At 49.3% G+C, this 14,309-nt stretch overlaps 1 pseudogene across 4 annotated transcripts in view; it reads right to left on the reverse strand.

Moving 5' to 3' along the window:
* LOC144130204 (protein Dr1 pseudogene) overlaps positions 1-9,558 on the reverse strand; it is a 38,562-nt pseudogene extending 29,004 nt beyond the window's left edge. For 2 of the 4 annotated variants that reach the window (XR_013314008.1, XR_013314007.1), the window contains exon 1: positions 9,013-9,558. The product of XR_013314008.1 is annotated as a protein Dr1 pseudogene, transcript variant X4 (transcript). Of the gene's footprint in view, positions 1-8,996 lie in introns of all 4 variants that reach the window. The other 2 variants (XR_013314005.1, XR_013314006.1) reach the window with 2 other exon arrangements.
* Between the last annotated feature and the right edge of the window lie 4,751 nt (positions 9,559-14,309).

Consider the following 14,309-nt stretch of genomic DNA (forward strand, 5'->3'; position numbering starts at 1 on the left):
TCTTTTTGTAGCTGCGCGTTCTAAGACACCCTGAAGTAGCTTCAAAGAGTAGGGCACTTCTAGAGTTATCATAAAACGCTTCCTTCCTGATCCGCCTTTTCCAGTATTGATATAGTTCTACACTATGCTTCTTTTTCATTGAATTTATCTAATTTTTACCTTCCGGGTTTTTAACCTGTCGTTTAATGTTCTTTCTATCTCCGTCCTTATCTTTGGCATACTTACTAGTTAGCTTCCTAGTTCTTTTCCGCTACTGTGAGTCAACGCTCTTTCTATATAGGTATTTAAATACCTTAGCTGCCCACCTGCTATCGTCCAATTTCCTCGTGCGTTCTTCATACAGAATTCTACTCTGAGCGTCCCGGGCTTCGAACGATTCCCAGCCCATATCCCCCTATACTACTTACTTCGTTTGTGGTTTTCCCTTGGGCACCTAGTGCTAATCTTCCAACAGCTCTCTGATTTACATCTAATCTCGACTGAACTTCTGTCATTAAGCACAGAACCGCATTCTTGAAAGTAAGCCTCGGCACCATTATTTCTTTCCAAATACCTCTCAGTACATCCTAATTGCTGTACCCCCACAATGCCCTATGTTTCATTATCCCGTGTTGCAAATGGGTTCCAAGCCCCAAGGGTTGCGTTGGCCTGGCGGCCTGGGGCACAGCTGGAAACATCCGAAGGTCCCGGCAAAGGATGAGTCGACTGCCAACAGAACAACTTGTTTATTCTGGCATCGCAAAAGAGCAGCCGGTCAGGGCGACCACGTTACTCTAAGGAAGAAATCGAAGTCTCCCTTTGGCGTCCGGGGCAGCTGCCTTTTATACCCTCGGAGTCGATGGCAAGAAGGAACGGCTCGGGATGAGGCGCCCGATACGGCGACGCTCGGACATGTTCAGACGTGACGTGCGCGTCCGCCGGGCCGGCGCCGGTCAGACCTCCTCGCCTCCCAGTTGGGGAGCTCCTCTCCCCGGCTGCCGCGCTTTGACAAGCGTGGGCACCAACATGCACACACACACACACACACGCACACACGACGACACGTGGCATTGAAACCTGCCTGGACGCGCTTGGCGGGAGGCGTTACGGCAGCACTGAACGGGCCCAAAATGACCGCCACTTTGAACGAAGCCCCGGCGTCCGTTGCATCCGCGCCGGCTATACCGCGCGTCGTAGGCGAAACGTAACACCCGTCATCTCTTTGCCCTTTCGCTATACAGACTCTTCGTGCTTTTCCGTGTACATCTGCCCTTCGTTTACCCATACCTTGAGGTATTTGTATTCGGCCACTCGGGGTATTTCATGGCCTTGTATTGTAATCTCCTGATCAGTTGTGTCGTTGAAAATCATCACACCTGACTTAGTTGCGCTAAAACTGAAACCTAGAGTGTCTCATCCGTCTCCGCAGCAATTAACCAGAGTTAGCAAATATTCCTGGCTATCTGCTAACAGTACAATATCGTCCGCATACACTAAACCGGGTAGTCGTTGCTCAACAACCTTTCCGCCTAATCTGTACGAGAGATTATTACCGAGATTGCTTACTTGTAGCCTTCTTTCCATATTAATCCTATAAAGCATGAACAGCAGCGGTGATAGAGGACAACCTTGCCTTAATCCTTTGTGCAACTTGACACTTGTCGCACTCTTAATCCCTTGCAATGTTATTTCAAATTTATTTTCTCGATATATTATCTGTAGAAAATCAATTACCTCGTGACCGATACCTTCATCTTTTAATATGTTCCACAGGAGTTCCCTGTTAACGTTGTCGTATGCACCGCTTATGTCTAGGAAGGCACAAAGATCTGTTTTCCGCCTTAGCTATTTCTATGCATTGAGTAAGCACGAACAGGCTATCATCAAAGCGCCTACCCCTTCTGAACCCGTTCTGAAGTCCGAGTATTCCATTACTATCTACCCATAACTGTATTTTAATTTCACCGCCTGCATCGCCAGCCTGTATATAACTGATGTTATCGTAATTGGTCGGAAGGATTTTATGTTCGTCTTATTGCCTTTTCCTTTATAAATCAAATTAATTTCACTCTGTTTCCAGCTGTGCGGAATTTGCTTATTTGTTTTGACTGCCTCCAATGCTTTTATCAGCGTTTCCTTGCCTCTTGGGCCGAGTTCATTAATTAACTTGATTGGAATTTCGTCAATCCCTGCGAACGTGCATTTTGGAATATTTGCTTCCGCCTTTTTCCAGTTAAGATTGGTCAGTTCTAAGCTGTTTTCTACTGTGCTATGCTGTGTTGCTCCCTCATTTGGGGCGATCACCTTATCCTCTTTCCTAAATGACTCAGCTATAACTGACGCAATGTAGTTCACAGCGTCATCTTCCTCTAAACATTTTCCCTCGGCATCGTGAATCAGTTTCTGTTTTCTGTGATTCGCTTTACCCGGGCAGCTTATGTGGTTCCAGAATTTTCTTGACCCCCCTTTAGTTGCATCGCGAACTTCAGCCAGCCAGCGATCACAGGACTGCTTTATGTTAGCCTGGATGAGGACCTGCACTTGTTGTTTCTTTTGTCAATAAGATTCCCATTTTTGGCCTATTTCCTCTTCAGATAACTGCGCCCTCTTTGCTTCTCTGTGTTCCCGCGATGCCAACCGTCGTTGTTCGATCGCCTCCCTAATTTCCTTATTCCACCAACTCCGTGGTTTCCTCCTTCCTCTCCAGCGGTTTACTCCCTTTACTTCTTTCATTTATGTCCTAATGAGTAGTTCTAACTGATTATAATCCCACTTTTCCATGGGGCGTTTCTCTATTGCTTCCACTATGCCGGTCGCTATTAGCCTTATTTGTTCGTCATTTAATTTTGCGTTCTCTTTTTGACTTCTCTGATTTTTTCTTTTGATCAGAGCTCCCAACTGTAGAATAATACGCTTATGATCACTTCCCAGGCTGTGCTTCCCCTCTTCGTCTATTTCCATTATTGCTAGCTTGCTTAGATCCCCTGCGTCATTAGGCAGTGGACAATGCCCGTCTGCCTGTTACGGGATACCAACGTGATTTGTCCCTCACAGTTAGTTTCTCTGTTTACAATAACTAGGCTCCGTCGCTCACAGAAGTCTAGAATTAACTTCCCGTTACAATCTGTGCATCCATACAGATCCTCGATGTGGCCATTCATGTCACCCAGCAGAATATTATCTGCACCGTCTCCAAACTGCTTTATATCGCCATTGAGACATTTAACTAGTTCCTTGTTTTCTTGCCTGGATTTGTCCCCTGTCCCTAAACAAACTTCCCCTAGCCGTGTCCTTTTACCGGCAATTGTACCTAATACCCAGACATGTTCGTTGCAAGTTGACTTTATTCTTTCCCAATTTGTTCCTCCTCCCTTCCTCTCCATTGTTGTTCTGTTGCTCCCATCTCAGGCGTAGCCATCAATAAACGGTGGGTCTTCTAGATCCCTGAGGTATGTCTCGCATAGCGCGTATACGCCTACTTCTTCGTCCTTTAACCCCTGTTCTATTTCTAACCATTTCGCTCTCTTTCTACCGCCTTGCATGTTTATGTACCTGACCCTGGTGTTAAATTTCTTTTTAGTAGTTTTCTTCCTGGACCTTCTAGTGGTCATTTTGTTCGGCTCAGCCGCCATTGTTACCCTTTCCACTTCGCTTCTACCTACCCCTACGCTCTGAGCCGCAGTGGACCCCCTAGAAAAGCTACTGCCCGGCCTGTCAGGCGCCAGCCGATCTCTGCTCCTAGCCTTCCACTCAATTGATGCCATCTCGTGTAAAGCCTCTGCCAAAGCCTGCTTTATGCACTTCCCTGTTTATGTCTGCCACTTCAAAGCCCTTCTCATGGCTTATCTTCTTTATTTGTCGATTAATTATTATTAGGTTGGGGCAACCTAAAAATATTGAAAAATAATAAGCCCCCGCCTGCCCCACTTACGTATAACAGGCTTAATCCAATCTGAGGATAAAAGAAAAGGCCCAAAGGCAATGGTAATTTTACCACCCGTAGGTGGGGAAATGGGAAAAAAAATGAGGGCGGGGAGAGGAAAAGCTACATAGTGACCCACAGCCGGGGGAGCGGGCCCGGAGAGAATTCCCTGATCTCCCCTGGGATGTAGCGGAGAAGATGGGTGAAAGAGATAGGTTGTATGGTTGTCGGGAAGGGGTTAGGGTATAGGGATGGAAATGGAAACAGCGAGTTTTTTGCTCTGATCCTTGGAATGTCTTGACTATTGCTGGCCTGCCTGGCCAGGACAGGGAGGGCGTCAAGATTGCCCAATGGTGCGGCCCCGCTCACGGGATGCCCGACCACCCACCAAACGCAACGGGCTCCGACCGCCGGAGACAAAAGAACCTAACCCGGGGTCAGCTACCTCGGGCTGCTCCACGACTTTGAGGGTTTGTTTCGGACCTGCCAGCTACTTGCCGTCGAGTGCTCTTCGCGGTTTTTCAGCCACCGGAAGTATGTGTGGCCAATAGAAGCTTGGGTCGTGGCCCTCACAGTCGCCTGGGAGTCGCCTCTCGATTAACAGCCACAACGTCCTTGGCAACCTCTACGTTCCGTCCTTGCACCTCCGGCACTGTGCACACCACGATTTGCACTTGCTGTGCTGTCGCCCTTATAATGTCAAATCCCTCCGCTAATCTCTCCACTACTTGTGCAGCTTCACCATTCAGGACATCATTTAGCCCTGCCCCTACCACTACCAAGTTGCGCTCTGCAACATTCTCAGAAAGTTCGCTTTTTGTCTCTCTTAGTACTGCCTCCATTGTCCTGTCTGGGAATGCCTCGACTGCTACCCGCTTATCACCCTTTACAGGCTCCATTATAGTTCTTTTGCACCTACTCATATTTGAGTCACCACCGATAAGCACTTCGCTATTCCTTTCCTCCATCCTAGCTTCCAGATTTTGCTGCCTCTTATCAGCGACTGTGACCTCATTCCTTGGGGTTAGCTTGTTCCTCTCCTCTCCATCGCCTCCAGACTTCCTAGCTGCCACGCGTGTGTAGCTCTTCCTTTCTGAACCTGCCTGACGTACTTTCATATTGCTTTCCATGCCAGTGCAGGCCCCATCCATGTGGCTGGCGCTGGAATGTCCGCCATTGTGACTTCGCATGGCGGTGTCAGCCATTTTTGCTTCCAACAATTCGCTAAGCTGCTCTTGGAGTTTGCGCTTCTGTGCCCTCTCTACCTTTAGCTCTTTTTCAAAAGCATCCGTACGTAACGCTAGGCTTGTGTTCGCTTCGTCAACCCTGTCCAGGCGTGCACTTAACACGCAGCATTTGCACATAAAATCCGCGCCTCCGGCCTCCTCTACAGATTCGAACCGTGTTTCCTTCAAATTCACCGACGCCTCACACTCCTTGCATTTAACCTTCATTTGCTTGACCATCTTAGCAGCACACTATTATCGCTACCACAAAATGTTAGAAAAAAAAACACTTGCCACCACTTGCTCAAATAAAATTCTGCCTACCGCAAAAGCCGAACACCTGGAAAAGGAATCACTACCTGTCTAAGCCGGTTAACTCACAAATGAGCCCTGAAGATTTATAGCTGCCGGCAAGAATAGACCCGGCCGTTAGGTCAATGACCTGCTCTTTCGCCTGCACCTCACCTAACTAGCCTAAATCTAAAAACTAGCCTAACTAAAACCAGACTAAATCTAAACACTCAAAATATTAAAGGAAAGAGCTCATCTATCTGATGTAGTCACGGCGCTCTCGCAGTCGTCCGTCCGGTCCCGGTCACCACGCGTAATCCGAAGAGCACCGAAAAATGCGTCCGGACAGCACGGCTGTGACGCCACAGCTGCGCCGCTGCCGCGAACGCGCGCCGCCGACTCCGCCGCCTCGTCCCCTCCCCCGCTGCGCGTTGACGCCACGACTAGCTATGCGCCTTACTGCGCATGCGCGTGGGGTCGAATGATTACGGGAGGCCACACGCTAGGCCGTCAGTTGCAAGCCATGGAAGAAGAGAAGCCTTGCTCGTTGCGGAATCTTTCGCTACGTATATTAGGCATAGCAGAGCTAAGCCGCCGTTAATATTTTTAACGCGAAAGCGTTAAGGGCCCCATGTCGCAGAAAAGCCGGTGTCTTCGGCGTCGGCGGCGTTGGCCGTGAGCGAAAAATTGGCCATGGCTTAGCTCGGCTATGCCAGGATATACGTAGCGAGAGGTACGTTTCCATGGCTGAGCTTGTTGTGGTCACTGTATGTTTAGCAATGAGGGACACTGGGTATACACATCTTTTATTCATTTTGCTTGACAGAAACGAAGACTGCCCGATGATCTGTGACGTAGCATGCAGGGGTATTTCGGAAAGCAAAGGCCACTTCTTTCAAAAATCTACTTGCACTGTATCGCATTCCGCCTACAGTGGAAATAACATAGTTTGGCAAAGCCGAAGGAAGCCTCTCTTGAATAAATGTCCGCCGGAAAGGGTCGCGTTGATCTCGAAGAAACATAAACCTTGACACCACCTGCCTCAGGTACAAGCGTGGAAAGACCCGCTTTTCTCAAACACAGAAATAAATTATCACGTTCAGTCTTATCCCATGAGGACTGCCAAACAAAACTGCGAAGAGGCGATGAAATTTTGAATGCTAAGTCGAGAGCACGAAAGGACCTGCAACAAATAGCACACTTTTGAAACCAGGTGCACATTACATATTTTTGCGCGCGCGAATATACACAGTTCCTTTCCCGACCATTTCTGTTTACGCGTGAACAGTTCTTGAATTTTCTCCTCCCAAATGTCATCGTTATCTCGATACTTGTCATGGGGAACACCTAGGTATTTGGAAAAAACATGTGACCTTTTTACACTTGCATGAAACAAAGGCGCTGATGCCCAGTTCTCATGCCAAAGGCCCGCACATTTGTCAAGATTGACAACGCTATTGGTTACATCACAAAACCTGCGAGCAACCGACATCGCATGTTCTATGCTGCTGTGGTCGCTACAGAAAACTGCCACATCATCGGCATAAGCCAATGCTTTAATTTCGCATGCTTCTCGTTCAAAACTACGAATACAGCTGTTATTTATTACATTCCAGCAAAGTGGCTCTAGGTACAGAGCGAAAAGTCGCGGTGACAATGGGCAGCCTTGCCGCACGGATGCTCCAACGGCAATTCTGTCTGTGAGCTCTCAGTTAACAACCAGATTCGTGGTACAGTTACTATAAGCCATTTTAACCCCTTTTAAAATAACTTCTCCAACACGGACATCTTCGAGGATCTTAAAAAGCATGTCATGACATACACGGTCAAAGGCCTTCTCTAAATCAATCTGCAGCATTGCGACTCGCCTAAAGTCAGCGTCACAGCATTCCAGTATACTCCGAGTGACATGAACATTTGTGAAGATGGTCCGCCCTTGAATTCCACACGTCTGGTGGGGGGCAGCCCATATGTTCATAACTGACTGTAAACGTTTGGCTAATACTTTCATAAAAATTTTGTAATCAACATTGGTAAGCGTTATCGGCCGATAACCAGTAACTTGATAACCAGTAACGCATGGGAAAACGACGGAGGCAAGAAACCCATTATAAATGACTCTTCATAAACACGTTGCAAAATGAGAGCAGTTTCGCGCTTGAACGCCTTATAAAATTCCGCTATTAGCCCGTCAGGACCGGGCGATTTCCCCAATTGGAGCTCATCAATGGCGTATTCCAATTCCGCTGTTGATAAGTCGGCAGACAGGATGTCAGTGTCTTCATTGGTGAGTCGGGGTAATACACTTAAAAATTCAGCCTGAAAGGCCTGTACATTCACCTATTTGGAAGCGAACAAATCACGGTAATACTGACTGAAAGCCTCTCTTATCACCTTCGGATTGTCTGTCGTCAAATACCGCCTACTGGGCATATCATCTGCCAGCAAGCGATCTGTTCGTGCACGGATTGCAGCTGCCTGAAACCTTGTCACACCGATAACCACAAGCTTGGCTTTCACTTCGCTGATAAGATCAGTGTATAGTCTCGGAGCTCGATTCTCCTCTATAATTAATTCTTTCAACATCTGTTTTAGGTTCTTTTGTTCAGCTTTTTCAGCGTGTTTGATTTCTACGGACATTTCGATAGCCCTCATTTTGACATAAACTTTAAATTCCTCCCACTTTTCTGCCCAACTTTTCTCATAACTCAACCAAACTATAATTAAGACATTATTTGTTTCTAAAAGAAACGTCTCATCCTTTAATAATTTTGCATTGAGCTTACACAAGTCCCAGCTGAATTTCGTTTGAGGTGTCACGTCCTTTCCCATGGTGAATATGACACAACACGAGTCGCTAAATGTAACCGGTTCAACGAAGTAGTTATCGCAAATCTCCGCTAGCTCAAGGGAAACATCAGCTCTATCTGGCCTAGCACAACTATGCCCTTAGAAATGTGTATAATGACGTCTCATTCCTCCCTTTGCAAACTGGGCTACGTGTTGAAGTGAATACTTTTCATTCAAGAAAACAGCACTTTCGCTTTCGGTAACCACTGAGCCTGATCGGTCATCTGCACAGAGAACACAATTGAAATCCCCCGAAAGAATGACAAGTCTATTGCTTTCGATATACGCACACAGTTCCTGGAAGAACAAAAGACGTTCATGCGGTTTTGTAGGAGCATACGCACATATAACTCAAATTTTCCTCCCCGTACAACAGATCACACAGCACAAGCCTTCTCCTCGTGCAACACACCACTGCTTGTTCCTCGATACCAAGACAGTTCTTAATTAACAGAACACAGCCCGCTGATGTCTCCACTGCATGACTAGCACGCAAGTTATAATGCGACTTGAACTGCGCAACCATAGCGTCTGTCGCGCTCTCACTCTCTGCCTTTGTTTCACGTACTGCAAGAATGTCAAGGTCTTTGTCATACAACAGACACCTTAGCTGGCATTGCTTACGCCTAGCTGCTAGTCTACGCACGTTTAACGTGTCGCATTTTAAATTTGATGGAAGGCAAGTCATGCTGAGAATTCTGAGCACGAACAAGATAAAGGTGCCTTACCAGGCGTGCGCCTTACCCCATGAGAAGGGACGGTTAATCAGCGCGCCTTGCGCTGCGTACGGGAAACGCGGACGAGGACTGAGACTCAGTCACATATTTCCCCTTGGCCCCGGTGGCTCTGAGCCACCGGCGCTCAAGGCGTTGCAACCTGACCTCGGCGGAAGGTTGTGAAGGGGATGGCAACATTGTCTTGGCACGCTTAGCCGGGCCGAAGGTGTCATCTTGTGATGCCCTGTCACCCTGGCCTGGCTCCGCTTCGGCGTCCATTGCAGACGTCTGGTCGCTCATCGGCGGCGTTCCAGTCGCGTTGCTCACAGCACCTTGCTCGTTCGGCGTCTGGCTCGATGATGTTTTCATGTTTCCTTCCCAGACGTTCCTTGTTCACCAGACACGCTCTTCTTCCGATTGTCATCAGGGGCCGCCGTTTCAGCTTCCTCGATGTCCATGATGTCCTCTTTATCGCCACATTACTCTGAAGCCGCCCCTTTCACATTAGCGTACGTACGTATGCAGTCCTCACGGGCATGACCAAAGACGCGGCACTTGGTGCAGCGAGGCGTCTGGCAGTCGCGGCGGATATGACCGCGTCTGCGACACCGGAGACAAACAGGTGTCCCACCGGGCACAACCACAAGGACGGAGCCCCCGTAGAATTTGAAAAGATGCGGTAGCTCCTCTGCCGTTACCCCCCCCCCCCCCCTTTAAGCACCATTCTGGCGACACGTGTTGTCGACTCCGCTGATTCAAATCTTGGAACATTCCATTCCTCATGCCGAATTTCCAGCACTTCTCCAAACTCGCTCAGGGCCTTCCGAAGGGTCTCAATGGGTATGCGAAATGGCACCCAGTGAATTATTAATGTTGGCCTTGATCTCCTTTCGACAGTGGTCAATAATGGCACAGTAGCTGCCTTTCGCACTCAAGCCTCCGACCGCAAGTACAGCGTCCTTCGCCTCTTGGGTGCCGAACATCACGAGCCAGAGATGGCACATCTGGTAAGCACCAATGCTGCTGATATCCATAAGGACGCCGGCATCTTCAAATGGTTGACGGAAGTCCTCTACTCGATACGGACGCTTCGAAATATCACCGTGCAAAAAAAGGCATTAACGCAAACATTCGTCAAATGGCAGCTACGGTAGCAGAAAGCGATAACCAGGGGGTGGTCCAGAAACCGATTCATCCCAGCCAACAAAGGCCGTTGCGACACCTAGCGGAGCGAGCTTCATCCCAGCCAACAAAAGCCGTTGCGACACCTAGCGGAGCGAGCCGTTTCTGCGTCCGTCTAGCAGCATTCTTTTTTTTTTTATTCGAGAAGTGTGCCATGAGGCATAAGTTGAAAAAGGAAAGGGGGGAAGGAATGCACGAGATTGAAAGTTAAAAGGAGTGAAGAACCGTTGCGCTGAGGTAGTCGCAGAGGTTGTTAATGAAACGGTTGTTCATTGTCCACTTCACGAAGTCACTTTCGCGGTTCCACCGCAGGCCCACCTCCCTGAGGAGCCGTTTTCTGATAGCAGCCGTCGCAGGGCACGTCCACAACAAGTGCCGCACATCACATATGTCCGGTGCAGCGCTACAGTGAGGGCACCTGTCAGGTAGTGGCAGATCTTTGGCACGCCACCGATGATGGACAGATGGTGTCAGAGCCGCCCCTGCCCGAATCCGGCGCACGGATACCTCCTCCTGCCGAGTAAGACTACGGGGGAGAGGGTGCGAACACGGAGGAATTAGAGCGAGTGTTCGCTGGCGCAGAACTTCGGAATCGGAAACATAGGACAGGAACGGATCTGGGGGAAGAGGGGAAGGTGGCGGATCGTCTAATGTATGAAGATGAGTCATAGCATCCGCTTGAATGTTATGTGGATCCTGGGCATGGCCGCGAATCCAGTGTATGCGCACAGGACATGGATACTTTGCGCAGAGCACATGAATAGATTGTGAAATCTGGAACGTTCGTCGAACAGCCTTAAGCTGTTTAAGGGCGGCGCGGGAGTCGGTGTAAATGTGAACTGCATTGAATGTTGGAACGAGCGGAAGGGAAGCAATGGCATTATAAATGGCTTGAAGTTCCAATGCCAGGGGAGTGCACGTATCCGCAGTATACGTCGCGCGAGAGTTGAGACGCGGATGAGATGGACTATACACAGCAGTAACTCCCCTCTCTGCAGAATGTGATGCATCCGTGTACAATATGCACCCTTCAGGCAGATAGGCTGCTGATACCGACGGGGAAACAGTGGGGTGATTGTCAGTGAGCTGGCAATAGTACCACGGTGGAAGTGTCTTTAAACGATGAAGTTTGAGAGACTGTTTTCGAGCTCTATTTGCCACCCGTTGGTCGATGATTTCACTGAGTGTATTAAGTTGCGCGAACTCCTGTAGCACAGGTATGGGTGTTAAACGAGGCAGATATGTTATGACGCGCATAGCCTCACGATTGATAGCTTCAAGGGAGTCCCACTGTCTGCGGGTGAGACGTTGAAATTGAGCCTGATATACTATCCGTGGCTGAAGGATAGAGCGCACAAGCTGGCGGGCCGTATGAGCACGTGCGCCACCAGAGCGCATAGCTATGCGACGAATCAGACCTAAAGTAGCGTGAGCCGATTTACGGGTGGCTGTCAGCCACGGGGTGCCAGTCCCAGATGTATGGAGGAGAAGACCAAGAATACGAACAGTTTCTACCTGAGGAATCAGAGAATTATGTACCCTAAAATTTAAAGGGGGAGCTTTCCGTAAGGCGGCTTTATTTCCAATTCGAATGAAACATGATTTAGTAGGAGAGAGTGTTAGACCCAGAGGTGGGAGGCGAGATGTCAATACATCCAGCGCGTGTTGAAGGACCGACTGATGAATAGACGCATCTGGATGACAGCACCACAAGGTGATATCATCGGCATATGCAAGCACGCGGATAGAAGGGATGGTCTCTAGGGCTCGAACAAGAGGAATTAAAGCCACATTAAATAATGTGGGGGCGAGAACGGAGCCCTGCGGCTCTCCTCTATTGGAAGTGAAATTACCAAAGGGCTTTCCGTGGACGCGCACGCTGAAGGTTCGATTTGCTAAAAAGGCGTGAATGGAGAGGAGGAACCGGTGAGGGAGACCAAGAGTTTGAAGGGAGGCAAGAATGGCAGAGTGAGCCAAAGTAGCAAGGCCGTCCTCCGTTCCAGTTTGTGGGCGGAAACCAATTTGGGAATCTGGGTAACAATCATGGGATTCCAGCCACCATGATAAGCGTGCGGCTAGAATGTTTTCATAAAGCTTGCAGATGGTAGGGGTAAGGAAAATTGGACGAAGCGCCGAGAGAGATACTGGAGGCTGACCTGACTTGGGTATTGGAACCACAATAGAATGCTTCCAGTCTCCCGGCATGACGCCAGAAAGCCACACTTCGTTAAAAGTATCAAGTAGGGTTTCCAAAGCCCTCCCTTCCAAGTTACGGAATAAGGAGTTAGGTATGCCGTCGTGCCCGGGAGTAGTAGTAGTTTTTAAACGGTCAATGGAGGCCAGCAACTCTGCCATGGTGAGGTCAGAAGTAATCCCATCGGGGGGCTCTGTTACCGATAAGTCAGGTAGAGACGTAGCGGTGCAGTCATGGTTTGGAAAAAATTGACGGGCCGCTTGTTGTGGAAATGTGTCCTCATCCACATTGAGCGCGAGGCGAATGCTCTCTGTGTAATCTTCAACCTGAGAAGGGCGCTCCATGGCATGAAACACTCTCCAAAGATGTCGATTGCCCTGCGTAGAGGACAGGCGGGCACACCATGCAGCCCAGCGTTGCCTGCCTAGCCGCTTTGCATAGCGCCGCGCCCGTGCGGTAGCGCGGTGAAGAGTAGGAAGAGCCGAAGGGTCATCGGGGTGACGAGTAGCGTAAAGATCCGCCTGGCGACGAAGAGCCCGCAGATTCAAGAGATGTATGTCCGGGTTTGGGTCGTCTTCATTTACAGTAGTGGTAATAGTGTGAGTAGCGAGAACAGCAGATAGAGTAGACAATGCTGAAGAGGGGTTGAATGTAGATAAATGATTGTCTGCGCGCACAGAGTCCCATGATGTTATTCGTACAGTGCGGCGTATTTTCCGTAGACGCGTAGGCGTGAGGGAGATAAAAATAGGGCTATGATCGCTACCCCAAGTATCAGAATCAACAGCCCAACGAGGGTTACCGGGGCCTAACCACCAAGTCAAATCAGGTGAATACGGGCCACCTCGTGGGCGGGTAGAAGTATTCGGGTGGTTTAAAAGTTGAAAGGAATGATCCGAAAAGCTCCCTTGGATGTGTGAACCCCTTGAGGAATCCGATGGGTAACCCCACGCAGTGTGTGCGCCGTTGAAGTCACCACCAACTAGAATAGGGATACCCGAGTTGGTAGAACGTAGAAAACGAACCCATCCCAGATTGGGAGATGCGGAGCCAGGACGAGTATAAAAAGAAACTAGAATAAGGGGTGTGCGTGCAGGTTTTACGAGAAGGGCGACAACCTCTTGACGTGTGTTGCACCACCGTGAAAGGTCGAGCGGTGTGTGCGGAACTGAACTGTGAATATAAATTGCAGATTTACCTGGGCTGAGGGAGGAGGCGGTGCAACGGCGGTCAGGGATAGAAGGTGAATGGTATGCGCAGAAACCTGAAAGGCGTGGGAGTGCATTATGCTCTTGCAGTAGGAACGCCCATGCCCTCAGCTTTCCGTCGCGAAGGCGGATGTTCACTGCAGAGGCCTTATTAGCGAATCCTCGACAGTTCCACTGCACCACCACCGATGATGATGCGCTATCCATGACGAGGCCGAAGAGCTTCCACGATGAGGGATGTCACCTGCTTCATCAGCGCTGATATCTTATCCACTGTCGGGGTAGTCACGGCTAACAGGTGGTCGGCACCTGATTGTGGGCCAGTGCTTACCCTAGGTGATTCCTCTGATGATTGCTCCCGAGTTATGAGAATTCTTCGAGAGGATTGAGAACGACGCTGTTCCCGGCGCTGGGTGAGTTCGTCTAGTCGGCGGCGAGCCTCCGCGATTGCATTGTCTAAAGCTGTGTCTTCATCTGTGGTATGCACATGTGGTGGATGCACTGGACGTTTTGGCGTACCATTGGATCCGGGAAGGTGAGCCGCTTGTGCATATGTACGCTGGCGAGGAGACATATGGTGAGCAGCAGGCTCAGATAAAGGAAGTTCAGGGAAGTCGTTGTCGTCACATGCGAGAGCTGCAAAGCGATTACTTGTAGGAACATCCATTTTTGCAGGCGACTTGTGAAACTTCTTCGCTTGCTTCTTCTTTGCACAAGCGGGGGAGCGAATGTCATGGTCCG

Source organism: Amblyomma americanum, chromosome 4 (assembly GCF_052857255.1).
Source record: "Amblyomma americanum isolate KBUSLIRL-KWMA chromosome 4, ASM5285725v1, whole genome shotgun sequence".
NCBI classification, from domain to species: domain Eukaryota; kingdom Metazoa; phylum Arthropoda; class Arachnida; order Ixodida; family Ixodidae; genus Amblyomma; species Amblyomma americanum.